This window comes from Castor canadensis, chromosome 6, assembly GCF_047511655.1.
Source record: "Castor canadensis chromosome 6, mCasCan1.hap1v2, whole genome shotgun sequence".
Classification (NCBI taxonomy): Eukaryota; Metazoa; Chordata; class Mammalia; order Rodentia; family Castoridae; genus Castor; species Castor canadensis.
The window spans coordinates 131,657,717-131,684,800 of NC_133391.1; the positions used below are offsets into that span (position 1 = coordinate 131,657,717).

General features: G+C 40.7%; 1 long non-coding RNA gene across 4 annotated transcripts in view; it reads right to left on the reverse strand.

Moving 5' to 3' along the window:
- LOC141424198 (uncharacterized) overlaps positions 1–27,084 on the reverse strand; it is a 154,987-nt gene that overhangs the window by 4,752 nt on the left and 123,151 nt on the right. For 3 of the 4 annotated variants that reach the window (XR_012449175.1, XR_012449168.1, XR_012449172.1), the window contains 2 exons: positions 24,491–24,641; positions 3,466–6,188 (listed from right to left, as the gene is read on the reverse strand). This is a non-coding gene — a long non-coding RNA (uncharacterized lncRNA). Of the gene's footprint in view, positions 1–3,465; positions 6,189–24,490; positions 24,642–27,084 lie in introns of those variants that run through there. The other variant, XR_012449170.1, reaches the window with a different exon arrangement.

The following is a 27,084-nucleotide window of genomic DNA, read 5'->3' on the forward strand; positions in this document are numbered from 1 at the left end:
TAATTTCTCTTGGTTATAAACCTAATAGTGGCATTGCTAAGTCATGAGCTTGGTGATGTCTGATCTGATTATAAATTACCTGGTATTTTCCCAAAGCAGTTGTAATATTCTCATTCCTAATGGTAATATAGATTTCCGGTGACTCTACAACCCCTTCACAACACTTAGTATTTATTATCAGTCTTTCTCCCCCACCATTCTGATGGGTGCACCATGCTATCTCATTGTAGTTTTAATTTGCATTTTAATGATGGCTGATGATGTGGAACAATTTTTCATATACATGTTGGCCATTTAGATGACTTTTTTTGTGTATGAAGTGCTTATTCAGGTACTTGCCCATTTTTCAATTGAATTGATTGTCATATTTTTATTATTGATCTTAAAAATATCTTCCACATATGAGTTCTTTGTTAGATATCAGGTTGTTCATATTTTCAATGTCTTCTGATAAGTGGAAGTTATTAATTTGTATGAAGTGTGATTTATGGATGTTGCTTTTATGATTAATGCTTCAGCACTAAGTTTTTCTTTATCTCTGATTAGAAAAGGTATTTCCAGTTTTTAAAAGCCTAGTTATTTTTAGTGTTCATATTTATATCTCAAATTAACTTTTGGTACAATGAGAAATCAGGTCAAAGCTGATTATCTTTCATATGAATATCCAGTTGATCCCACAAGTATTCATAAAGGCTTTCCTTTCCTCATTGACTTTCATTAACACCTTTGGTGAAGATCCAGGGTCTGTACACATCTGGCTAGATTCCCGATAAAGATCTGTTAGACTAGATCATATCTAAATAGCAGCACCACGCCATCTTAATTACTATGGAATAGCTTAGCTTATATCAAGTCTTGAAATTTGGTAGTTTAAGATCATGAACATTGTTTCTTCTTTAAAAATTATCATGGCTATTCTGATTTTTACATTTTCATATATAATGGAATCATTTTTTAATTCATATTTTTTAAAAACTTGCTTGAATTTTTATTGGCATTGCATCAAATAACAAATCAATTGAGGGGAAACCAACTTTTTAAATTCATGAACACATTATTCTCTCTCACACACACATCTTTTTATTTAGATTATTGTAAGAGAAAGAATAATATTCAATGCTAAAATGAAATTTTTGTGATAAGAAAGAACAAATTTTTAAAGCTGCTCCTTCTCTCAGAGAATAGAGGAATTTCTTTTAGGGACAGAATTGCTTCTCCTTCTTCTTCTTCTTCTTCTTCTTCTTCTTCTTCTTTTCCTATTTTTCTTTTTTCTAGTATAACTCATGATTTTTATAGAGAGAATGGGGAGACACCGTGTGCTGTGGTCTAGACACTGTCAAGTGTGTCCCCTAGAGGTTCACATGTTAGAAGCGTGGACCCCAGCGTGGTGATGTTAAGAGGCAGTGCAGCCTTTGAGAGATGGAGCCTAGAGTGACGACATGATTAGGTCATTGAAGGCATTCTTCTGGAAGGAATCCCTGTAGTTCTCTCAGGGCCCCAGTTAGTTCCTACAAGAAAGAGTTGTTATAAAAGACCAGGACTGGCCCCTCTTTGCTCGCTGGCTTCCCATCTCATCATGTGACTTCTGCTTCTTGTACATACCCCAGCGTGATGCTATACACCATGATGTGACATCGCTCAGAGCCAAGCAAATATCAATGTCATGCTCTTCAACTTCCAAAACTGTGAGCTAAATAAATCTCTTTTCTTTATACATTATCTAAGCTCTGAAATTTTGTTACAGCAATGGAAAGCAAGCAGCGAGGCACCAGAAGGACAGTGTGAGGCTGGCTTGTAGCTTGGATGGGTACTGAATATGGGGCTATATCCCTCTGCTCTCAGAAGAAGGTGACCTTGAGAGCTTTGGAGGCATCCAATTCTTTTAAAAGTTTGATAAGACAAGACAGTTGGCTTATATTTGGAAATAAATGAGAAACCCTTATTGTTTTATAACCCTATTTGCCAGAGAAGACTTTTATAGCACTCACTCTTTCCTTTATAGTGTGATCTCTTTGTGAACTATTAATCACTGTGTCAACATAGATAATTCAAGTAGTACAACCCATTAACTTCAATTGGACACTTAGCAATTTGTTTGAGTTTACAACAGTCTACAAAAATCACTTAATATAGTTCTCAAAAGTTAGTATTTTCCTGGAAAAACTTGGGTAATGATGTGAGATGGTATTTTGAAAATGGCCGCCTAAGAATCCCCACCTACTGTATTTACTCCCTTGTGTAAACTCTTTCTGTTGTGTGCATGCTGGGCCCAGTGATTTTACTTATAAGGAATAAAATATGGCAAAAGTAATGTGGCATCACATCCAAGGATGGGTTAAACAAGACCAAAATTTCCATCTTGCTTGCACTCTTTCTCCCTCGTGCTGGCAGTCCCTGGTACTCACTCTAATGAAGCAAGCTGTAGTAGAGAGAGGCTCACATGGCCAGGAAAGGCTACCTCACTGAGGGACTGAGGCCCTCACTCCAAGATTCAGAGGAACTTAATCTTGCTGATAACCACCTGAACAAGCTTGGAAGTGTACCCCTGAAATGATTGCAGCCTCCCGCTGACACCTTGATTGCAGGCTTGTGAGAGACCCAGAGCCAGAGCCTCCAGCTAAACCACCCCAGGTTCCTGACCTACAGAAGCTAGAGTAATTACACAGCAGCTAGTTAAGACAAATGATAATAGCAATGATTAGCACTCTCGAGTGTCAGGCCCTGGCTTAAGTGCTGGATGTGTGATTTCGCTTTTGATTTTCACAATCATCCTATGAGGAAGATAACATGCTCACTTCATAGATGGGAACACGGAAGCTTTGAGTAATTTGCCAAAGTTACAGAACTAGGAAGTGAAATCAGAATCTAAATCCAGGTAGTCTTGGTCTTGAACTTGGATATTTAAGTAAGATGCTTTGTTTGCTCTTTTTATCAACTAGTCTCTCTGGTCCTGAATACTTTTTTACTGAATTGATTGACTTTTAAAAATGGAATTACATTGTTGTTTTGAATAAAGTAGCACCAGGTCTGGGCATTTAGTCTCCCCAGAGAAAGGCAGGCAAAAGCTGGAGTACAGAGTAGCAGCCTCATGTGAAAAGCATATTCCCTGCCACTCTTGATGTAGAGCTGAGAATTGTCTTAGCAAGAAGCAAACAATCCTAGGGAAGGATTGAAGTGCAGAGGAAGGAGGATTCATTAAGTTTTTATTTCAGCTTTTATGTCAACACATCAACTTGTAATGATAAAAACAAATCAAGATGTCTAGGAGAGTATATTGTAGTCTAAAATCCGTCTCTATCTCATTTGGAATCTACCAAGAAAAAAAAAGTCATGCTTAAAATGTGATATAAAATAGTTCTTATGAGAATAGCAATATTGCTTTCTTATAAAATGCTACTTTTTAAAAAACATCTGTTATCTGTTTTAATGTAAATATAATTGTTACATGCTAACTACAATAAAAATATTAATAAAACAATTGAGAAAATTATTGATTGATACCACCATCAATCCCATCTTAGCAATAAGCAGATTGATTCCATTCCCTGTTTTGTTATGAGTTTTATTTCTTTAGTAGGGGTATCTTTTCATGTTAATAATTATGCATACACCACTGTTTTTAATGCTGTGTTGTGCATACATCCCATAATTTATGCAATTACTCCCTAGATATACAAGGTACTTGCTATTTACTGTAGCAGATAACTCCACAATAAATAGCTTTATACAGATATCTTGAGTATTCGTCTCAGGATTTCTTTAGAATAATTTTCTAGAAGTGGAATAGTTGGGTTAAAAGGTTTGCATATTTAAAATTTTTATAGTTATTGCCAAGTTGCCTTCCAGAAAGGTTGTACCAAAATTAATTCTCATACCAACAGTTTATGAGAGTGCCCACTTCCTCCATGCTTGCCAGCAATGGGTGTTAGCATTCTTTTAAACCTTTGCCCATCTGATAAGTGAAAACTAGCATCTTGTTTTAGTTTGCTCTCCTTTAATTACTAGGGAGATTAGGCATTCTTCCTTATTAGTTGTATGTCTTCTCTTATTAATTATCTTCATATGCCATTTCCCATTGGATTGTTCATAATGTCTTATTAAAATTTATAAGTTAAGGAATGCAACACTTTCTCTTTTGCATATGATACATTTTACCCTCGTTTGTAGTCTGCCTTTCATCTGTGGTTTACGTTATTTGCTTGGTGCTTGCTTTCTTGACATTGAGAACTTTTATATCATCAAATCTATCCACCCTCATACTTACAGTTTCTGACCTTGTTAGGCCTTTCCTTCTGGCCACACGATTTTTACCAAGTCTAGACAGCCATGAGGAACCAACATCTGACACAACACTTGGAAAACCAAATGCGAAAGACAATGAATTCTAAAAATTACTCTTCGTTTTCATAGGCTCCATGTTTTCCCCAGGGACTTCCTTTTTTGCTTCCAATGAATGACACTAAAGGAAACACTGCAACCATGTTCATATACGTGGATTAGAGCACACATGTGAAAACTCAATGTTTCTACATTGTACCGGGCTATTTTCTTTATTAGTAACATTAAAGTGAATACGTTATAAGCATATTGCTTATTATAATTCTAGTAATAAATATATTATAGAATGACTTAAATTCAAATCATATTCCATATAGATAATGTGATTTCACCATGCATTATTTCATTTAATTCTCACAGAAACATTTCAAGTTAATTATTTTTATCTTCCTTTTAGAAATGGGAATACTGAGTTGAGAATGGTTAAGTAACTTGCTGGTGTCACATAAATGATGGCACAACCAAGATTGAATTCTGTGTCTTTTAATCAAAATCCAGTGTTCCTCCTAGTTATCAAAATAGTAATTATGATGTTTTCAGATACTGAAAAGGATCACAGGAAGACCAGAATTTACTTGCCATTTTGGAATTGCAGCAATTTTAATCCCACTCAAGGATCTTTTTTAATTTGAACTTCAGTTTGGCCATAAGAAGTAATGAACTGCCATTGGTTGGACTCAAATTGCCTTCTCCCTGAGCGAAGGCTGCAAGGCAGCTCCTTTACTTAACAGGTCTCATTTCCTGGAGTCACGCATCCTTAGTGGGTGACTGTTCATCCACAGGCTGCTGCCCATCTCAACTCTTTTGGTGCTTTGCTTGACAGAGATCCCCTCCCCGGCATCAGGGGGACAGAAACTGCACTCTTTTCACCAGTTCCCTCCAAGCAGGGATGGAACTGGCACACAAGCGCAGAAGCACACTTGCTTCCTTGTCCAGCTTCTATTTAGACTTGATGTCCAAGATCGGCTTGATTCAGTATGGGGACCAGTTTAGACCATGCCCGAGTGTGTAGCCAAGTTTTCCCCAGCCCTGGGAATTCCTTTCCCACTCTAGTTCCACTTTTCCTCTTCCAGAAGTTACCTGCTGCTTGATGAATGGTAGTAGAAATGTGTGTTCCCTCTGAAGTGACCCATAACAGGGGTATGCTATCTTTCCCACCCCAGTAAGAAAGAGAAGCGTCTTTTAAAATGGGTTCATTTTCCTCCAAGACTGGATTAATTTGTTCTTATTCATGGTCACTTGTCTATACTTCAACTCTATGGGCTAACATGGTAACAGAAAGGCAATATAACCTTCATAGAGGAGATACTATTTAAACTGGCTCTTGCAGGACGAGTGTTTCCTCAGGCATACAAGGCAGAGACTGTCACTCCAGGCAGAGGAATGAGTACATTCCAGGCATGAAGAAATAACACAGATGAGGAGGATGTGTAATTCACTGTGACGGGAGCCTCGGGTGCCTGTGGGAAGAACAGGGGATAGAGGGAGGAGGAGACAAAGGCTGTTCATTCCAGGGTGGGACCTGCAGCCACCTTCCAAGTGGGGTGCAGACGTGATGTACCCCTTTGCCTCTCCTTATCCTAGCAAAAGCAGCTGGATCATTTCCACATAGAAGGTGCAGATAATAGGATATTGTGTCAGAGACTCCTCTTGGTCTTGCTGTCACAGCTGAACTTTGATGCTTTGGAATTGCTGTGGTCTTTGTGACTCTTACTCCTTGCTAGCTGGCTGTTCTCCAGCTAGAATTTCTGTTCTCAGTCTTATTCTCTGGTTGAATGAGGCCATCAAGAGTCACAAAATTTTGCAATAGTAATCACTTCTTGGCCATGCTCAAATAACTTCCCATACTCCTAGAACAAAATACAAGGTCTATATCAGAGTTGTGCACAATCAGGTACTTGGCTACATCTCTGATCTCTTCTTTTATTATCCATTTCCCCTCGCTTCTCATAAGGACACCAGTCTCCTTCCCGTTCTTCTCCCATGCCCATGTGGCCTGCTCACTCTAATGCCGCTGCTTTACAGGGACTGTCTCTGATTCCCTACCCAAAAGTAAGAGCTCTGTTCTTTTAGCTTGCTTTATTTTTCTGTATGCTACTTACCACTGCTTGGTATTAAATTATACATTTACTTATTCGGCCTTTGTCTTTTTCCCTTATTAGAATGAAGGTTCAATGAAGTGAGTGATTTTTCCTGTTTGTCTGTCTTGCACATTGCTATATCCCCAGCACCTAAAACAATGCCTGACACATAGCAGCTACTCAGTAAGTCTTTTGTGAGTGTAAAAATGAGTAAAAGAATGATGGGGGAGAGGGGTAAAGGAGAATGATGAAGGGAGTGAATTCAACTATGATATATTGTAAGAACTTTTGTAAATGTCACAATGTACCCCCAGTACAACAATAGTAAAATAACAAATAAAAGAAAGAATGAATGAAAGAAAGATAGAATGAAAGAAAAAGTTGTGCTTTCAATGCCCTGAAGAAAAGGGCAGGGAGCAAGGCACAGCAACCTTGGAAGTAGGGGGAGAAAACGAAGAGGACACCTTTTTGCATCACTACTCCTCAGCCACAGAGGCAGAAACCATTGTTTTGCTGCTCTGAGGTCTTTCCAACCATTAGTGCCAAGGGTTCCAGGGAGCAGGTCATTGCCAGACCTTTGCTTTTTTACCAAGTAAAAAAGACTATGTGCTGTACATAGTCTATAGGTTAGCATCCATGACTGCTCTGTCACTGAGTAAGACACCAGACCTGAGTAGTAGGAAGATTGCCAGGCCTCACCAAATTCAAGTGGAGGTTATGGCAAGGAAAGATTAGAAATGATGTACATTTTCCACTTGCAAGTGGGGCTTTTTTCTTGCTCAGACTTATCATAGAGTCAGAGCTGCTCAGAATTCCTTGCTTAAGCCTGGCAGCCCCTCCTCAGCAATGCAAAGCTCCCAGGAGTCTGCCTGTCGCTCATTTATAGGAAAGAACCTGGGGCCACTCTTTCAGTTCATTACACACCAGCTGCCCTCTCTGGACTTGGCTCTTCCTGCAAGCCCTTTGCACGGCCCCCATCAGCTCTCTGTAGTCAGAAGTCCTGTTTACTGCTCACTCCACTCGCTGTTTACAATAACTAGACTGGGGCACTCAGGGTGGGTCATACGCCATTAGGCCCTATGGACTTGATGCAAGGCTGGGTGAGACTGGTTGGATAGCATGAAGTTGGGTAACTGGAGATAATGCACCCCTTCTCCTCCCCCGAGATGCAATTTCAGTAGTTCCCACAGTGTGTTTTCATTGTACAGTGTATGTAAGAGCTCCAGTCAGTGTGAGAACAGAGCTTGGATAAGGAAAACACAGCAATGGCACAGTTCCTGCAGGACTCCCATGCTATTTTCTCAGCATTGAGAAAACCCAACAATGTCTAAACAGCTGACCTTGTGGTGTGTCAGTAGGTTTGCACAATTCCCTGGGGTCACAATAGCATATGCTTTCCAAGCAGGGAGATCAAGTCAACTCGGGAAAAAACCAAGAAGACGTGGGTACATTTAAGACTTATCTTCCTTCTATGCTCCCCCTGAGCCACTGGACAGTTACTGAAGTCTCCCCAGACATACTTAGACATGTCTGGGTCACAGCAATGGAAGCAGCTCAATTCTTAGTAGCACATGGAAGCTTCTTTTTTAGTGTCATTAGTCCCTTTGCTTTGGATATCCCAGAATACGTTTGGAAATACCCCTGGACTCTTCACTGTCTTGCATCAGCCTCCCTCTCCCTCTGGAAAATATTAGTGAGAATTGCTCAGTTTGCAAACATCCCTGGTCAGCTGGGGTAGAGTTCCCTGGTGAACTGTTTTCCCTAGCCATGCAATCTTCCCACATCTCCTATCTCGTGTTGTAATCTCTCTGGTTACATTGTCTGTAGACTTTTTTTTTTTTTTTTACTTATTGCTTATAAAAACAGTATTTAGAAATTTCTTATAAGGTTATTTTTAGTGGAAAGCCATGCCATGCAATGAACTCTAATTGTCACCTCTCCAAAATTCCAGGACACTCAAAGGGATCCTATTAAAATTCTAAGGACTAGGTCCAGAGTAACTCTGCTCTGGGATGCCAGCAAGATTTTTGTCACCACCCCTGTCTGTCGGCCACTGCCCAAGACCACTAAATATTCTCTTCTACCTTCTAAGACATTGGCTGATGAACCAGGTCAAGGATTAAGAGCTGTATGAGGCAAGAGCTCTGTTTTGGTGAAGGTTGAATACCTGGTGCTTAGCACAGTGATTGCTATATAACAGATGCTAAATACATATGTACTGAGTGAAAGCACCTCTCTTCACTATGAATTGCCACCTTTACTACTGATGGATTTGAGAGCACCAAAGGGGTGTTACTCTCATTATATGTGTTTGAATTTTTTTTTCTGTTGTAAGGTGCGACCTTCTAATACTGTCTTCAGAGATATGTAACATGGGCTAAAGGACAAGATTTTCTGATCTGTGGTTTTAGAAATGAGCATAATGGTTATCTTTTATTGGACTGAAGTGAGCAATGACTGAGTGGGGTCATGTGAGGGGGTTCTGGGAAGCTGATAAAGCCCTGGAAAAGTATGTTTTCTTTACAAAAATTAATCAAGCTATGTACTCTTCATGTGATCTCTATTCTAAATATGTGTTGTTATTCATTAAGATGTTTATTTTCTTTCTTTTTTTTAACAAAGTAGGACTCTAAAGCTAATTGTCAAGGCTGATATCTGGGCTCACCCATTTCTGGCTTGATGGGCCAAGAACAAGTTACTTAACATTTCTGTGCTCCCTTTATCTGCAGTCACGAATAATAACACACTGATGCCTGTGCTTGTTGTGAATTAAATGACTTAATCAAGAGTAAGTATTCAAAAAATGTTAGTTATTGGCTGTTGTTCTTCAGCAGATGAGAAATTTCAAGTCTGGTTCATTCAGTGACTCAGAAGAGATACTGGGAGCTGCTAGACTACTCCTGGGCCTCCAGGCAGAACCACTCTTAATTTCTAAAAATCGATCTTCTTCTGAAAGGTCTCTTTTTTTGATTTGGTAGCCTTCCAAAGTACACAGACCTCTAGGGACTGATCTACTATAATAATTTACTTTTCTACATTTTTACCTGAAGAAGTCCTGTGAATCAGAGAATGCTAGAACCAGAAAATATCTTTAAAAATATTCTATTTATGCTATCCAATATGGTAACCAAAAGGCCATATGTGGCAATGGAGCTTTAAATCCAAGTTGATTAAAAATTCAGCTCCTCTGTTCTTCACGTTAGGTGGTCAGGTTTAGTACATTTTCATCACAGCAGGAAATCCTACTGAACACCCTGCTCAATCAACGTTCTCACTTTATGTAGAAAAACACTGACCTCCAGAGAGACAGAATCATTATACTAAAGTAACATAGCAACTTACAGGAAGCTCTAGGCCACAGTTCAGAGTTCTTGTTTTCTACGTTGTTATTTTTTCTTGGCCACAATGATACCTGCAGTTCCACAGGACCCTCTACCCTCACAGTGCTAGCTTGCAAGTACGTGCATACCACATCTAACCTACCCTTGTTTCTGAGGATATACCATACCATATCATTTTACCCAGTGGGATCTGCATTTCCATTTCCATCTTCCAGTCTTTTCTTCTAGGAATCAGTGGGTCACGGGGTCACAAGTTATGGTTAGTAATAATTCCCAATGTTGATTAAGCATTTACTATGCACTGCTTATTTCTTCTAAGAAATTTACATTCAATCGAGGAATGCAAGGCACAGCAAGGCTATGAGGTGCTCAAGGTAGTGGAGGGGCTGGGATTTGAACACAGGTAGTATTTGCTGGCAACCCCTGCTCTTATCCATTCTGATATACTACACTAACTAAGCAGCCGCCCTGCATAGAGCATCATGTAAAGTGTTGGTGAAAGCTGAAGCATGAGGGCAAAGAATGAGAAGGCAATGTCTTCACTCACATGAAAAAACAATCCAGTTATAGGCTAGGAGTAGAAGAAAGTAGTATATCTATATATGAAATTCACATGTACTTTGTAGTTACTTAAAAATCACACAAATACTTATGAATTTGGCTTTCTGCATCTCTAAATCCACCCTCTCTCTTATCATCTTTTTTTACTAATGAACAAAAATACCAAAGCCACCCCCTTTAATGATAACGTCTTCCACAGAGTTGGTGATTGTTCCCAGACAATCATCCTCTGCTGAGGTTTTCTTCCTAGGCCTCAGCTTCCTCTGGATGTGCTTTCAGAAGTGCTTTGTGGACTGGCCAGGCCTGTGGGTGGAGGAAGCAAGAGCAGCAGAGAGATCACTTGATGCTTGGATTACCAGCCGAGCACCCAACAAGGCTTTCTCAGTAGGGCCCTGGAGTTAATGTGATTGTGGCAAGAAGAATTTTTATACAGATTCACTAAGTGTGACTAGATGAGTTTTTTTGAAGAGTAGATAGATTTAGTAGTTGATTTTCTGGTTTGGCAGCAGTTGTTTTGGTTCATAAAAAAAATCCTTGCCCACACTTGCTGGTGAAACTACATTGGCCCCCAGCTAGCAACAGGGCTGTTTAAACATGCTGAGGCTGGCATGGTTGAAACAACAACAGAAAGGGCTTTAGCTTCTCAAAACCTCCTCACCGTGGGTGAAGAGCTCCTTCCAAGATTTCAAATACATGAGAGAATAACATACCAAGTTGCAATTACCTCTGAATTGGGCCAATCATGCCTTCCTATCATTGAGTTAATAGTAGTCTATAATTTCTGTTATCTGAGTTTCATCTGCTTTGGGATTTGAATTTGAATTCTTGTGCTTAACATCTTCTGCATTTGTCATAAAAGTCTCATCCAAGGTCACTGATCATTTTCCTAAGGTATTATGGGTCATGAGGAAGTAGAATACAGTTTCTGTAAAGATCAGTTCTCTAAGCTTGCTGCTCCTAGAATGTCTAGGTTTATTTGATTGTTTAACATAGCTCTTCTCTGTTTTCTTTTCTTTTTCTTTCATTTTCTTGTTTAGGATAGAAGGTAAATCTTGGTGGACATATAAAGAAACTAAAGATTCAGTTAGAAGCTGTATTAACTGACTTTCATTTAACTAACTCTCCCGCCTAACTGGTAATGATCATTCTCTCTGCACAGGAGCTCTGTCTCCTCTCCCAGAGTTCACTGCCAAGGCTGCTTGCTCTTTGGTGTGCCCAGTACTACTGCACCCACTAAGTTTTCATTAACTGACCAATTATCTGATCTTGATTGTGTTAAATAAGGGAGCCCAGATTTTCTTTTATAAATTCGTAATCTCTAATTTTTTTCTTATTCCAAGTTTCATTGGCTAGGTCAAGGGAAAATCTGGCAGGTCCCAGGCTACCCAGAGAAGCAAAACAGATGTTACCTCAACAGTGTGGCTGGGGAAGAACCAGCTATATTGTTGCAAAGCAGCGAGGTACACAGGAAGATGGTGTAGGCATCAGTCTAAAGAACAGACAGAGAATGGGGGGAACAGAGAATAGATGGGAGTTGCAAGAGTTCAGAGACAATGCATTAAAGTATCAGTAGTGGGTCAAGGCAAGTGACTTGAAACTAAACTTATAACTGGAGTATCTGAGTTGGAATACCCTTTGCAGGATATGGGCCACACAGGAAAGGCTAAGCCGTCTGAGTGTCACCCGGGGTGTGCTGAAGGATACTTCATTACTCACACATGTTGACCTGAATCACAGGCTAACAGTTTGGGGCTATATCTACTGTTTATGGAGTTAAGCTATAGAAAGCCCCATGGTATGGGTAGAGTGCGACAGTTCTACAAATGTTCAAAGGAGACAGAATCTTTGAGAACATGGAAGACAGGAGTCCTTATTTCTAGGGAATATAATACAAGGCAAGGAAAATGATGACACAGAGATAAAGAGGTGAATTGTGGTTCACAAACTTTGTTAAGGTTTTAGGTTTCATAACAAATCACAGTCCAATATATATAACTGAGAAATTGTCCAAGAAAGAAAATCTGCCCAAAGATCTTGAAAAGTTTTGTGCTAAAAGTCCATAGATGAGTCTCCAGGAAGATAAGGGAGCCAGAAGTAGCCACGCAGAGAGCACAGAAAAGAGATCAAGAGAATCCAGCCCGGGAATATCCCTGACCTCTTAATCTTCTCCAGGTAAGAGAAGAGACAGTGAAAAAGTTGGAACTGCCCAGTGATTACAGCTTCCTTACACACAAAAATTCCTCATGGTAAGATTACTAACTAGGAACTGGTATGGCCATATTTATTCCATAATTTTGTAATTCCTCATAGTTCTGAAATAGAGGGCTATGCCAGAAAAATCACTATTGCTTAGAAGTATGTATCAATGAAGCATACAGAAGAAAGGAGAGGCACCATGATCAGTCTATATTCTCTTCTGATCAAATTTTGCATAGCCACTAGGAAAGTGACAAGCCAGCTTCCCTTGTATTTCTCTAGCTAAAGTTAAGCATTAGATAGCTAACCTTTATTACCACTGCTAGTTTCTCAGGTAGACATTAGGATGTGAATATCTACTTACATCTGAATTTTCCATTTCAACGTCTATCATAGTTCCCTGAATATGAGAAGAGCTGGGTTAACTTTTATTGACCATCATTTCACAGCAGGGAGCTAGGTGCAAACAATGCTTTTTCCCTACTGATACTTGTAAAAAGGTATAATTTAAGTCAGTGATTACTTTTTATCAAGAGAAATAGAAAGAGAGTTATCTATTTTTTATTTTATTAACTGCTCTTCTTTGCTTTAGGTATTAATTTACTTTAATGGTTTCACTTGGGGCATAGAAAATATGAAAAACTCATCATCAAAATATAATTTAAAAACTAAGCCTGCGTAGCAAGTGTGAGGCCCTGAGTTCAAACCCCAGTACCACCAAAAAAACCAAAAAAAAGCTGAAAACCCATGTCAACAGACGATGCTTGTTCTTTGTTAAGCATTCTGATGACAACCATATTGCTTTGTAAACTTGTGTTTCTACTTGTTTATCACCTTATCTCCTATCCTACTGCAGGGGACATGTGGGAACAGATAGCAGGTGATGTTCTGCCTTCCAGACCTTGGTTGGGATAAAAGAATTCTTCTGGGGAAGAGGACTACAGAGGAAAGCACCTATTTTTCTCAAGAGAAGAGAGAGCAGGCCTGCAGGCTTGCAAGAATGACTCATCTTACAAAGAGCAGGTTTAAGTTTGGGAGAACGAAAGAACTGGAGCGAAGGGTGAAACACCCCAGGTAGAGGAAAACCTTTGGAGAAGTAGATGAAGACAGAAGGCATGGACTGGGGTCTTGGACCAGGAGGGGAGCCCAGAAGTGAGGCCACTACAAAGGGTGATGTTGATGCTAGTACTGTGGCAGACTGGGCAATCCCTGGCCTCATCCAGTGTGCCTCTTTGCAGCCCAGCTCAAGGTAAGGTTTTCTGTTCATTAACTTCCTTCCATAATGCTGTTAGCTCCTGGGCTGACCACGTAGCTGTGCCCTGGTGGGAGAAGCTCCACCTAAAGCTAAGGAAGAGACCGTACCTTCAGCTTCTGGGGCTTGATGGCGCCTGAGAACTGGTTCTATCAAATACTCCACCAAGTCCTTTGGAGTTGTTCACACGACCTTTTTAGGGGCATGAGTTTAGCTAAACATGAGACTAAAACTAATTGGACTGTTTTAAAGTAACTACTCTGCAGTATCTCCAAGGCTTATCTGGCGATTATGTTGCTCATACAACATGGCTACGTATGACTGCTTGAAGTCCTGAGAAACAGGAGAGACTGTGCCTTTCCACAGGCCGCTGGATGAGCAAGGACCACCCAGACACTCAGGCTCACAAGAATGAAAATATTTAGGGCAGATTTTGACATAGTAAACCATGCTCAAGCTTCAGTCTTGCTTATGTTTATGTTAACCAAAGACCTCCTTTTTTACTCCATTTTCCCCATTTCCTAAACTGCATCATTAAAATGACAAAATTTGGCCTAGCTTGAAACCAAAATTAGACCTTTAGAATCTTTGATTTTGAAGCAAAATTGAGTCAAGTTATTTTTAACTTCCACTTAATATAAACATCATATTTTGCCTCTGCTAATGCCAGATCTTCTGTCCTTCCCAAAAGTCATGTGGACTGACTCTTACTGGCTCTATCCATAAATGTTTAACACTTGCCTATCTTGGAACACCATGCTCTATTGTACTTGCGGGTACAGCCTTCATCACGCAAACGTAAGACTGGTCTTGTTACAATATCAGCATCTTAAGTCACTAGACTCTTTCCTTCCCTTTGTGTCTACCCCCCAAATTATTATTATTACTTTGGGCTTTTGAGACATTGTCTCACTAGGTAGCCCAGGCTAGCCTAGAATACATTATACTGTAGCCAAGATTGGCCTCAAAGTCATGATCCTTCTGCCTCAACCCCCTGAGTGTTGAGATTACAGGCATACACCATCACACCTGGCTCCAAAAATTATCTTAATGAGGAACAAGGGGTAACTGAGGAAAGAAGACAAATTGGAGTGATGCTCCAGGCTTATGACTGTGCTTGTCACTTTTATCCTGCTCCCTAGAAAGATAAAACTCAGCTGCCCCGAGAAACCTTTCAGCTTTTCAGCTAGACTGTCTAGGATCAGAGAGAATCAGGGTTTCAGAATCATAGTGGGAGTTGCTTAGGATGGCCTCTGGCTCCTCCCCACAACCCAACCCCAACATTTTTAAAATCAAGACTCAGAAATTGCCTTATGAGCCAGGCACCTATGGCTCATGCCTATAATCTTAGCTACTAGGGAGGCTGAGATTGGAAGGATGGTGGTTAGAGGCCAGCCTAAACAAAAAGTTCATGAGAGCCCATCTCAAACGATAGCTGGGCACAGTGATATGTGCCCACCATTGCAAGCTACATGGGTGGTGGAGATCAGGAGGATCATAGTTCCAGGCCAGCCTGGGTAAAAAAGTGAAATCTTATCTCAAAAAAAAAATAGGGGAAAGGGGGATGGAGGTGTGGCTCAAGTGGTAGAGTGTTTACCCAGCAAGAGAGAAGCCCTGAGTTCAAACCCCAATATAGCAATGTTCACAAGTGGAGACTTTGGGAGGTGATGGGATCATGAAGGCTCTGACCTCATGAATGGATGAACCCATTTATGGATTCATAGCTTCAAAGGCTGTTGGAAGGTTATGGAAACTTTAGAAGGTAGGGCCTAGTGGCCCACTGTGGGGGCTGGGCCCTTGAAGGTTATATTTTGTTCCAGCCCCTTTCTCTTTCTCTCTCTCTCTCTCTCTCTCTCTCTCTCTCTCTCTCTCTCTCTCTCCCTCCCTCCCTCTCTTTCATCTTCCTGGCCACCATGAGGTGAACAGCTCTCCTCTACCACAGGCTTCCACCATGATGGACTGCCTCACTGTAGGCCCAAAGCCACCAGGCTAAGCATTCATGGTCCAAAGCCTCTGAAATCATGAGCCAAAAATAAACCTTTCCTCCTTTAGACTTATTTTCTCAGAAATTTGGTCATGGTGATGGAATAACACGCCTAATAACATCTCACACTGAGAACCTTAGAGTATGAGTTTTCTTTATGATTGCCGTGATCCATCGAAGTCTCAAAACTCCTCTGAGGAATCTTTTTCACACCCACATTTTTTGCCCAAGGAGTAAAGTTCAGCAAAGGTGAAGAGCTATTTCCAAACACTATCGCTGAGATTTTATTCAGTGAAAGACTCTAGAGTCCTCATCCATAAGAGTTGGCTCCTCCCAACTCTAATAATATTCTAGGTGTCCTTAATCACTTATTTGAACAGATGTTTCTGGAAGTTTCAGATTTGAGACTTAGACAGGTGCTATTTGAAAAGGACAGGGTAGTCTAAACCTGAAAAACACTTTGTTTAACTGGCATTTTGACTATCAGAATAATTACATCTGGGCTTAGAGCTAGAGCCCAACTGTTCAAATAGGAGCAACCATGTCTTCTTGCTGGGAAGGGGCTTATCACCTAATCTAGTTGGAGAAGGGTGGAGTACAGCCTTGCAAGAATTGAATGAGCAATAAAAGGCACCGTCTAGTCAGTGGTGGTTTAAATAAGACTACAAAACCTATGACATTTATTTCTATGTGAGGTAAAGAGGCAACGAAAACATTTTCAGAGAACACAGAGAAGCTTAGTATCAATGATATGGCCAGGTCACAAAAATGAATCTTTGATACTCAAAATGTCAGTCAGAGGAAAGAGCACACCCTGGAGTACCTGATGAAAGAGGGAAGTCTGTAAAGCCGATGGGTTCAAACTGTGAATGTGCAGCTACTTTGCAAAGGCACACTTGGCACTTGAATGAGAATAGACTTGGGTAACTGAAGGAAGGACTGCTTTATCTGCAAAACCCGCTAATGCTGAGGTGAAATGGGGAAATGTTTACTAGATTCAAAATACGACAATATAAGCATATGATATTCTGCTAGGGGAATTCAGCTACTATAAGTTTACAGTTCTGCTTTGACAATGATCTCTTTAGGTCACAGCTTCCCACAGTCCCTCTCCCCCTCCCTTTGAAGGACAAAACATTAAAGACAGAGCAACTGCCTAGAAAGAGTCAGAGTTTAACCCAAAACTCTAAGCAAAAGGACTTGTACAAATTCCATTTACAATAGCCTTAAAAAAAATCAAATACCTAGGTGAAAACCTAACAAAAGATGTGAAAGACCTCTACAAGGAAAACTATACACTTCTGAAGAAAGAGATTGAGGAAGACTATAGGAAGTGGAGAGATCTCCCATGCTCATGGATTGGTAGAATCAACATAGTAAAAATGTCGATACTCCCAAAAGTAATCTACATGTTTAATGCAATTCCCATCAAAATTCCAATGACATTCATTAAAGAGATTGAAAAATCTACTGTTGAATTTATATGGAAACACAAGAGGCCACGAATAGCCAAGGCAATACTCAGTCAAAAGAACAATGCAGGAGGTATCACAATACCTGACTTCAAACTATATTACAAAGCAATAACAATAAAAACAGCATGGTACTGACACAAAAACAGACATGAAGACCAGAGGAACAGAATAGAGAACCCAGATATGAAGCCACACAACTATAACCAACTTATCTTTGACAAAGGAGCTAAAAATATACGATGGAGAAATAGCAGCCTCTTCAACAAAAACTGCTGGGAAAACTGGTTAGCAGTCTGCAAAAAACTGAAACTAGATCCATGTATATCACCCTATACCAAGATTAACTCAAAATGGATCAAGGATCTTAATATCAGACCCCAAACTCTTAAGTTGATACAGGAAAGAGTAGGAAATACTCTGGAGTTAGTAGGTATAGGTAAGAACTTTCTCAATGAAACCCCAGCAGCACAGCAAGTAAGAGATAGCATAGATAAATGGGACCTCATAAAGCTAAAAAGCTTCTGTTCATCAAAAGAAATGGTCTCTAAACTGAAGAGAACACCCACAGAGTGGGAGAAAATATTTGCCAACTATACATCAGACAAAGGACTGATAACCAGAATATATAGGGAACTTAAAAAACTAAATTCTCCCAAAACTAATGAACCAATAAAGAAATGGGCAAGTGAACTAAACAGAACTTTCTCGAAAGAAGAAATTCAAATGGCCGAAAAACACATGAAAAAATGCTCACCATCTCTAGCAATAAAGGAAATGCAAATTAAAACCACGCTAAGATTCCACCTCACCCCTGTTAGAATAGCCATCATCAGCAACACCACGAACAACAGGTGTTGGCGAGGATGCGGGGAAAAAGGAACCCTCTTACACTGTTGGTGGGAATGTAGACTAGTACAACCACTCTGGAAAAAAATTTGGAGGCTACTTAAAAAGCTAGACATTGATCTACCATTTGATCCAGCAATACCACTCCTGGGGATATACCCAAAAGACTGTGACACAGGTTACTCCAGAGGCACCTGCACACCCATGTTTATTGCGGCACTATTCACAATAGCCAAGTTATGGAAACCGCCAAGATGCCCCACTACTGATGAATGGATTAAGAAAATGTGGTATCTATACACAATGGAATTCTATGCAGCCATGAAGAAGAATGAAATGTTATCATTAGCTGGTAAATGGATGGAATTGGAGAACATCATTCTGAGTGAGGTTAGCCTGGCCCAAAAGACCAAAAATAGTATGTTCTCCCTCATATGTGGACATTAGATCAAGGGTAAACACAACAAGGGGATTGGACTTTGAGTACATGATAAAAGAGAGAGCACACAAGGGAGGGGTGAGGATAGGTAAGACACCTAGAAAACTAGCTAGCATTTGTTGCCCTTAACGCAGAGAAACTAAAGCAGATACCTTAAAAGCAACTGAGGCCAATAGGAAAAGGGGAACAGGTACTAGAGAAAAGGTTAGATCAAAAAGAATTAACCTAGAAGGTAACACCCACACACAGGAAATCAATGTGAGTCAATGCCCTGTATAGCTATCCTTATCTCAACCAGCAAAATCCCTTGTCCCTTCCTGTTATTGCTTATACTCTCTCTACAACAAAATTAGAAATAAGGGCAAAATAGTTTCTGCTGGGTATTGGGGGGGGAGAGGGAGGGGGCGGAGTGGGTGGTAAGGGAGGGGGTGGGGGCAGGGGGGAGAAATGAACCAAGCCTTGTATGCACATATGAATAATAAAAGAAAAAGGAAAAAAAAAGGACTTGTACATAATAAGTGCCTACTATTGATATAAGGAAAACACAAAGATGATAATTTATTATGGCTTAAACTTGAAACACACAAAACTGTCTATCAAAAGTGAACATAAACAAGCCAGGTAGTGACATACACCTGTAATCCCAGCTATTCAGGAAGTAGAGATTGGGAGGATCACAGTTTGAGGTCAGCCCAGGCAAAAAGTCAATGAGACTCCATATCAACAAATAATCAAGTGTGGTGGTACCACACCTGTAATCCCAGCTATACAGGAGGCATAGGTAGGATGATCACAGTTTGATGTTTGCCCTGGGCAAACATCATTCAAAAAAATAACTAAAGCCAAAAAGGGCTGGGGGCATGGTTTAAGTGGTAGAGCATCTGCCTAGCAAGCACAAGGCCCTGAGTTCAAACCCTCATACCACCCCCCAAATAAAGAACATTAAGTAAAAATATTTACAGAAACTGAAAGTCTACTATTTAAAGAGTTTTGTCTCCAATCCAAAATAATCTGCCTTCTCTTGCAGTTAAGAAAATTCCATTAGCTAAAAGAACCACCTTCTCTGATTCCAGATTTAGTGCTCCCAAAGAACATCCCTGTGGTTGGAGAACACCATTTGAAAGAAAGTCAAGCTACCACTTTAAGACTCTGGCAGAAATGGACTGAGTGGGCTAAGGGCAATACCACTTTATGGTATTTATGACCACTGTACAAGGAGACTTTTCCTTGGATATTTCTGAACAGATTCCAAGGGATTCAGTTTGGGTAAGTGCCCTATAACTGGATGCCAAGGCATAAAGTTCACATGTGATAGATTGATTCAGGGTCAACGCCAACTTCACTGGGTGTGTTGTAGATTTTGCAAAATGAATGGATTTATGCTGCAGAGTTTGACAGCTGTGGCGCCAGAAGATAAACAAAATCACAAGATCATTTATGAAAGCTGAGCTTGCCGGAAAAACAGAACATAAGGCTGGCCAAGATCTTTCAAGACCAGGCAGGTACTGACAACGGAGTTATCTTGGATGTTCCATGATGCCCCTCTAAAATAGCAGCCATGAGTCACAATCTCAGCAGCTCCCACCAGCCAACTCATGGCCAGATGCTTGGTTTTCAGGTGACTTTAGTCCCAGCTCATCAGAAGGACTCTGGTTGATGAGCAGGATGTCACACTCCTGAGAAAAAGACCCCAGTCAGGAAGCTGAGGGTCTACTATCTGCCCATTGCTCAAGAGAGAAGAGTGTTCACCATGAACTAGCTCAAGAAATATGTGCACAGAATTTGCCAGAGAAAGACTCATTTAAGATGGGCACAGGTTATCAAGACGGCTATTCTGGGACAACCCAAAATAGATATAAATTGGGAAAAATTCCATCATGGAAACATACAAGTATTTGAAAGTAAAGGAAAGAAACCTTTCTTTTCTTCCAAATAATTTTTGGGGCTCTTGTGTTTTTCAGATCTATAAGGTTATTAACTGCACATTTTCACATGATTCATTTATCTCTCTTTTCTTGCTATTTGGTGGTAAAGAAAACTAATTATGTGTGTTGACATCATAAATATCCTTTCCTGATTACTCTGAGAAGGCTAGAGTTTGAAAACCATTATTTTCACTCTTGGTTTGGTTATACAGGAATAGAAGGACTCCAGTTTCTAGAAATTTGGATTCTTAAATTTATTTGACTATGGTTGGATAGCTTACCACATTCTTGGTAAAACAGTTAATAAAGCCACCTCTTCTTAAATTCCAGTTGCCAGCTGAATAGTCCTTGACCTGACTTTCCTGAAAAGGAAGTCATGACCCCTGCAGGACCCAGCTTCCTTGGCAAGCTTGCGTGTGGCCTCCTCATCCACTTTGCCCTCACCACCTGGATCCTCTGCAGCCCCTTGGCTCCTTCCAGCTCTGCATGCCAGTCTAAAGGTCTTTCTTTAACTCACTTTGCACAGAGGCAGACTAGGGAAAGCAAAATGCTGAGGACCAAGAGCCAAGAACCAGGGCTCAGATTCTAGTCCAGCACAAATTGATTGCGTGACCATGAACACATCAGTTTTTTTTTTTTCTCTCTCTCTTTTTTGTGATACTGGGGTTTGAACTCAAGGCTTTGTGCTTACTAGGCAAGTGATAAACACATCCATTGTTGACTTGCAGTCTTAGTTCACTTGTTTGTGAAACTGGGAGACTTGACTACATGCTTTCAATGGCTTCTGCAGTGGAAGTGTCCAATGCAGTCATTGCACCTGTGTCCCCATTGCTGGACCATAGCCTGCTTCTTCTTCTTCCCCTTTCTCAGTGGTAGAACTGACTTAACTTCAAAGAGGAATCTCAGAGGCAGCGAAAAGAAGGTGGAGGGTCTGCCAGGCGGCTGCTCAGTGTGGTGATAATGCTGGACGTTTGGACATGGACCCGCTACACATTTCCACCATTGCCACAGCTCAGAGGCTAGAGGGCCACTCTGCCTTCTCGGGGCCCGGCTGACATTTCGTGCCTTCTTTTCCCCTTCTAGTCCACTTGTAATGCTCATTACAATTTGATTCCTTCCATATGAATAAAAATGATGAGAGAAGGCCAAGTCTACAGCAGGATTTTACCCAGGCCTTGAACCCGTGACGTGTGACCCATATTTTGGATTGGATGTATGGGACAATGCAAGTATTATGCCTAATTCCATTCCTTGGGACTTACATTTGCATTAGGGAGATAAGGCTGGTACACATGGGTTAGCTTTACTTTCATGTTTTAAATAAAATTGTGAATCACTGACTTTTATAGGTTGGTTAAAAAAAAATCCATAGCAAGAATGGTAGACCCCTGCTGCTTCCCAAGTAGATTTATTCCTGACTATGGTTCAGAAAACTCCATAAGAGCTGATATAGATGGTTAGGATGGTATAGGTGTTGACTTTCAGTTCCTTTATTTTTCTTCTGTGAAAAATCTCTCTTCATTTATAAAAATATCCTCGGGGGCTGATTCATCTTGGGTACAAATTTGGGCCACCCTCCTAATTTTGAACTTGGGCAAGTTATTCATTTTACTAAGCCCTCAGTATCTCCCCATCACAGTGGAGAACAGCAGTATCTCCCTTAAATGTTAGGACTATCAAATGGGGTTGAATACACATCTGCTTGATATTTGGAAATAGCTCAGTACATGGCAGGTATTGTTACAAAATTTCAGTCCTCAGCTCCCACAGATCCTAGAGACTGATGGAGACAGGTGTTCGTTCACTCTTACTACCTAGAGACTGGCCTGTCGCAGTTGGTGCCAGGTGGACACAGGTCCCTCTTGTTTTTCTGTAGCTTCACCTAAGGGGTCAACAGCATTGTTGTCTATCGCCTGAAGACATTTGTGACGGGTCAGTCAATGTCCACAGCAGGGTGTGGTTGCTGTTTCATCATCTTCTGTGTGTGCCGGTAGGGAGAGGAGATAGAGGACTTCATCTGCCTCAACATGAATCCTTTTAATGGACTCCTGTCGAGTGCTATTTCAGGACACTTTCCTTCTTTCAGGAATTCACAAGCTCACTTGACAGGCAAGATAAGAGAAAGTGGCACCTTCTCTTCCTGGTGAACTTCCTCAGGCTTCAGCTGCATGCACTGGTTCTTTCTGCCTGGGCAAATCACACACTGCAGGGGTATGTAGTGAAGAGGGACACACCTGATGTGACCTACTAAGTTTGCGACTCATTTCCTTACATACCATTTCATCTGTAATACTATTGTACTCTTCGTCTACAGACTAGGAAATGAGGCATGAGGAGGAAATAATGTGTCAATGGCCATACAGTTTGCAGGGGAAGGATTCAACTCTGGTCCTAGTTTGGCAGATTTTTCACCCCCCAGACTCAGTTAGGAAACTCAGAAAAGTTCATATGCACACGCACAAATACCTACCTACGAATATATGCCTGACCTCCCTCCCAGAGATTCTTATTTAATTGGTAGGCTGGTGTAGGGCTTTGGGATTGGCACACAAAACAAAAACAAAAACAAAACAAAAAACCCCAAAGTTTCTTGTATGATTGTAAACTGGAGCCGGAATAAAAACCATTGAAGTCACTCCAATATCACATGATATCACATTGCTATAAGAAAGAAAGAAAAAAGCATTTTTACCAAACCACGTTTTAGAAACAGGAAGTTTCTGGACAGGTTTGAACTCCCAGGGTATTTGTAATCACGTCCTTTCTGTGTACAAGCATTTCACACTCTGGTGGGCCATGTTTCTAAGAGAAGAGAGTGGTAAATACAAATCTAAGAGGAAAAACGAGCTGTAAAGTGCAGCCTCACTTTCTTGGAGCCTGTGCAGCTGTCAAAAGTGCTCCCTGATTGCTCGACGTTTCTGGACACTTTAGCTAACGGCTGGCCTCTTTTCTTTCAGCCCTGCTAAGGAATTTCCTCCTGATTCCCCTGAACTTTGGTTGAATTTATGTACCTCATTTGGTTACTACAGGGAATAGTACATGGTCATTGCCACAGTCCCACATAGTAACTACCACTGTGTCTCTGTAGACACTGTAAAATTCAATTCCAGCAAAAATTCCTCATTAGAGAGGTCAGACCCAGCTTCCTAGGAGCTAGGAGAACCTGAATGTGCAGTAGGGTCGTCTAGGCTGGCTACTTGACATTTGTAAGCACATTTTTTTTTTTTGCATTTAAAAGGAACATTTTGAAAAACCAAACGTACCAGGTGTGGTCCTGTATGCCTGTAATCCCAGCTATGCAGGAGGCATAGGTAGGAGGATCAAAGCAGTCCAAAGTTGACCCCAGGCAAAAAATGTTAGACTCTACCTAAAAAAAATAACTAAAGCAAAAAAAAAAAAAAAATGGGAGTGTGGCTTAAGTGGCAGAATGCTTGCCTGGCAAGTGTGGGGCCCTGAGTTCAAATCCTAGTAGAACAGCAACACAACAAAAGTTTTCTGCTGAAAGGCAATATTTCCAAGTTATTGGAAGATTATTAATTGAAAAACACTATTGGGGATTAGAGGTAATTTCCAATTGGCTTGGCAAGCCACCATGGGCACCAACATATCTACTAGGAAATATCTTGGAATTGAAAAATAGCATATATGGCATTTTTTTTCTGTGTTCTCAAAGCTGACATAAGGATACATAAGACACCATTAAGAAGTTTTTGTCACTAGACAATAGGATGCAGAAGTGTGGGAAGTATTTATTTTCACTATATATTCTCCTGTAATAGTAATAACTGCAACCACAGTGACAGCTAGTATTTATTGAAGATGTTCTTTTGCTTTTGTTTGCCATTTCCCTTGCTACATTTTTCATTTGCGATACCCAAACTGGCCATTCAGCTATGGGTAACATAAGATTGGTTAGACAGCAAAGCTTGTTACCTGATTTTATAAGACATTCCAGAAAGAATGGCTCCAGAAATGATGAATTCAGAGGCATCAGGATCTGTATTTTTGCTCTGCCCTCATCAGCACAGCAGGTGGTCCTACAGCAAGCTCACCTGTGTCTACATCACACCCAGTCTCTTCCTCCAGCAGCTCCCCACTGCCCGAGATGGCACAGACATGTACATGCTCCCCCTGCCATGAGAAGAAAGGGACCTCCGTGGTTGACTTCCAGGCCAGTCAAGGGTCACTGCCTCTCTGAAGCCTCTGGAGGAAGAAAGTTGAGAAAATGTCAGGTGGGGTTATGAGAGCAGGTTTGAGCCAGAAGGAAAACATTTTCCAGTCCCCACCCTGTCAGAGTTATCAATTGAAATGACAAAGAATTTGCATTCATACACATCAGAATTGTCCCAGGCTGCTTTAAGGACCGGACATCAGATAATTTGTCCCATAGGCCTTGTCACGAGGCTCAGAATCCTGTTGCAAACAGGGAAGGAGAGGGTGTAGTTAGGTCACTGTGCTGTACCATTATCATCCAACTGCTCACTGATGAGGACCTGAGGTTAAGAGAGATGTCCAGGAAGTCACCCAAAGGCACTGGCTACTAGATGATAAAGCAGAGCCTTACAATGTCTACTCACCTCAAAGACAAAGATCTATCCTTTCCTGCCCTAAAATTCCATCCACGTGTGGTTCTCATGTGAAAAATAACTCAAAGGAGAGATTTCTTTAAAAGCTTCAAACACCAAAGAATATCCTCCATGAAAAACTGATTGGAATTTTTAGAAGTAAATGTTACTCTTTCTATAAAATGCACCTGCTTGTTTGTCACAGAGCAGATGGTGGTGTACAACCTTTACCTTTGGGGGTCTGGCCCTGATACTGAGGTGGTTTGTCTTTTCTGTCTATCATGGTGCTGTCTGTTCCAAGGACCTAGCTCACTCGGACACGAATATGCCAATAAGCCTTTCTGCCAATGGCAGTGAGCTGACAGATGGCTCTAGGAAAGTCACCAGAGAACTCATGTATACATGGTGTACGTAACAACCCAAGTGACCAGATGAAAAAGATCTGCCCTCCCTACAATCTCTAGTGGGGAGATTGCTCCCGGGAACTTCAAGTAAGATGAAAGCAAAGAAAACTTGAATAGCCAGCATTACTGAGCAAAATATAGGCAATAGGAAAGACAAAGGGAAAAGAGGCAAAATAAGCATGTGTATTTTATTTTCTTCTTATTTCTAGAAGACAAGGAGGGATATTTAGGTAAGAGGATAAAAAGGCTTAACAGTTATTTAGACCAAAATGAGAATTTGAAATTTAAATACCAGATATCAGCAAGGCAATACCAACTTTTGCTGAAGAACTTTCATGATGATGTATTTGCGAACTTTACCATTAGACAAATATAATATCGTCCAATTTCTTTCTGTAAGTTCTGGAAAAGCCAAAACAGGTTTAATTGATAGCAAAGCTGCCTTCAGAATTGCCATTTATTCAAGAGTTAGATTCCAGAGATAATCATAAAGTTAAACAGGTAATAGGTCGCAAGGAAGACATGGGGTAAGCTTTGTTGTACTTACTTCCCTCCCTTATGCCTTCCTTGTTAGCACTAATAGGAGTCAGCCACATACCCCAAAAGTTAAAGGAGAAAATTTTCCATGTTTGTTTGTTCTGCCAGCTATTATTGTTGTCTGACAGAGGACACTATGTCTATGGGGAAACATTTTTTAAACACACAAACATTACTAGTCCCAATAAAACCAATATTGAAAATGCAATTTAAAGAGAGAGTCTCTCTCTCTCTCCCCTCTCTCTCTCTCTCTCCCCCCCCCTCTCTCTCTCCTCTCTCTCTCTCTCTCCCTCCTTTCCTCCCTCCCTCTATCTCTCTTTTTGAAAAAGAAGGGCTGTGCTTCTTTTTTGAGTGTCTGGAAAGGTTCTGGTCACTTTGGATAGGAATTGTAGGTAGCTTTCAAATCCATGGCCTGAGCTAGGCACAGTCCCCATGAGACTTCTTTTAAAGTAAGAGATATTCACAACAGTATCAATTCATGAACAGTCACTCCAGGAAATGAAAACAGACACTCTTTTGGATTAAATTGTCCAAGTAAATGTTTTAATTTCCAATTTTCTTCCCAATACAAATTAAAGACAAAATTCCTTAGGTAATAGAAGCAATAAAATATGTACCACATTGTTACCAGATTCCGTCTGAGATCTGTCCACATTCTCATGGACCAGTGCAGACTTTGGATTTTGGCAGTCTCTGAAAGTCCTTGACACATTCAAAGTCCTCCTGTAGTCGAACTGGGGTGGTCCCTCTGAGGAGGCAACTGCCTGCCTGAGGCCCTTTTAGACTACAGAATCCCAGGTGCTCACACCTCTTAGTACAGCACAGAAGCCAGCGTGGCTGTCTCCAGGCCTCCCTCCGCTGTGCTGGTACAACTGTGAAGGAGCTCACTTTGGCAGCTATAGATCACATAGGCTTTGTCTCAGCCTCTCTCGGAATAACTTTCATCAGGGGACTTGGAACAACTCTCAAAAAAGAAAAATGCAGCAAGAATCAAGGCGTCAAACATCAATGCCTGCCTTAAAGAAAGCTACTCAAAGATTTTGAATTGTTGGTTTTTCTTGTGTATGTATAGTGAGAAGAATCTATCATTTCTGCCTTATGAGCAGTTCGATGTGATAGAAAGAGCTGCAGATTTAGAGT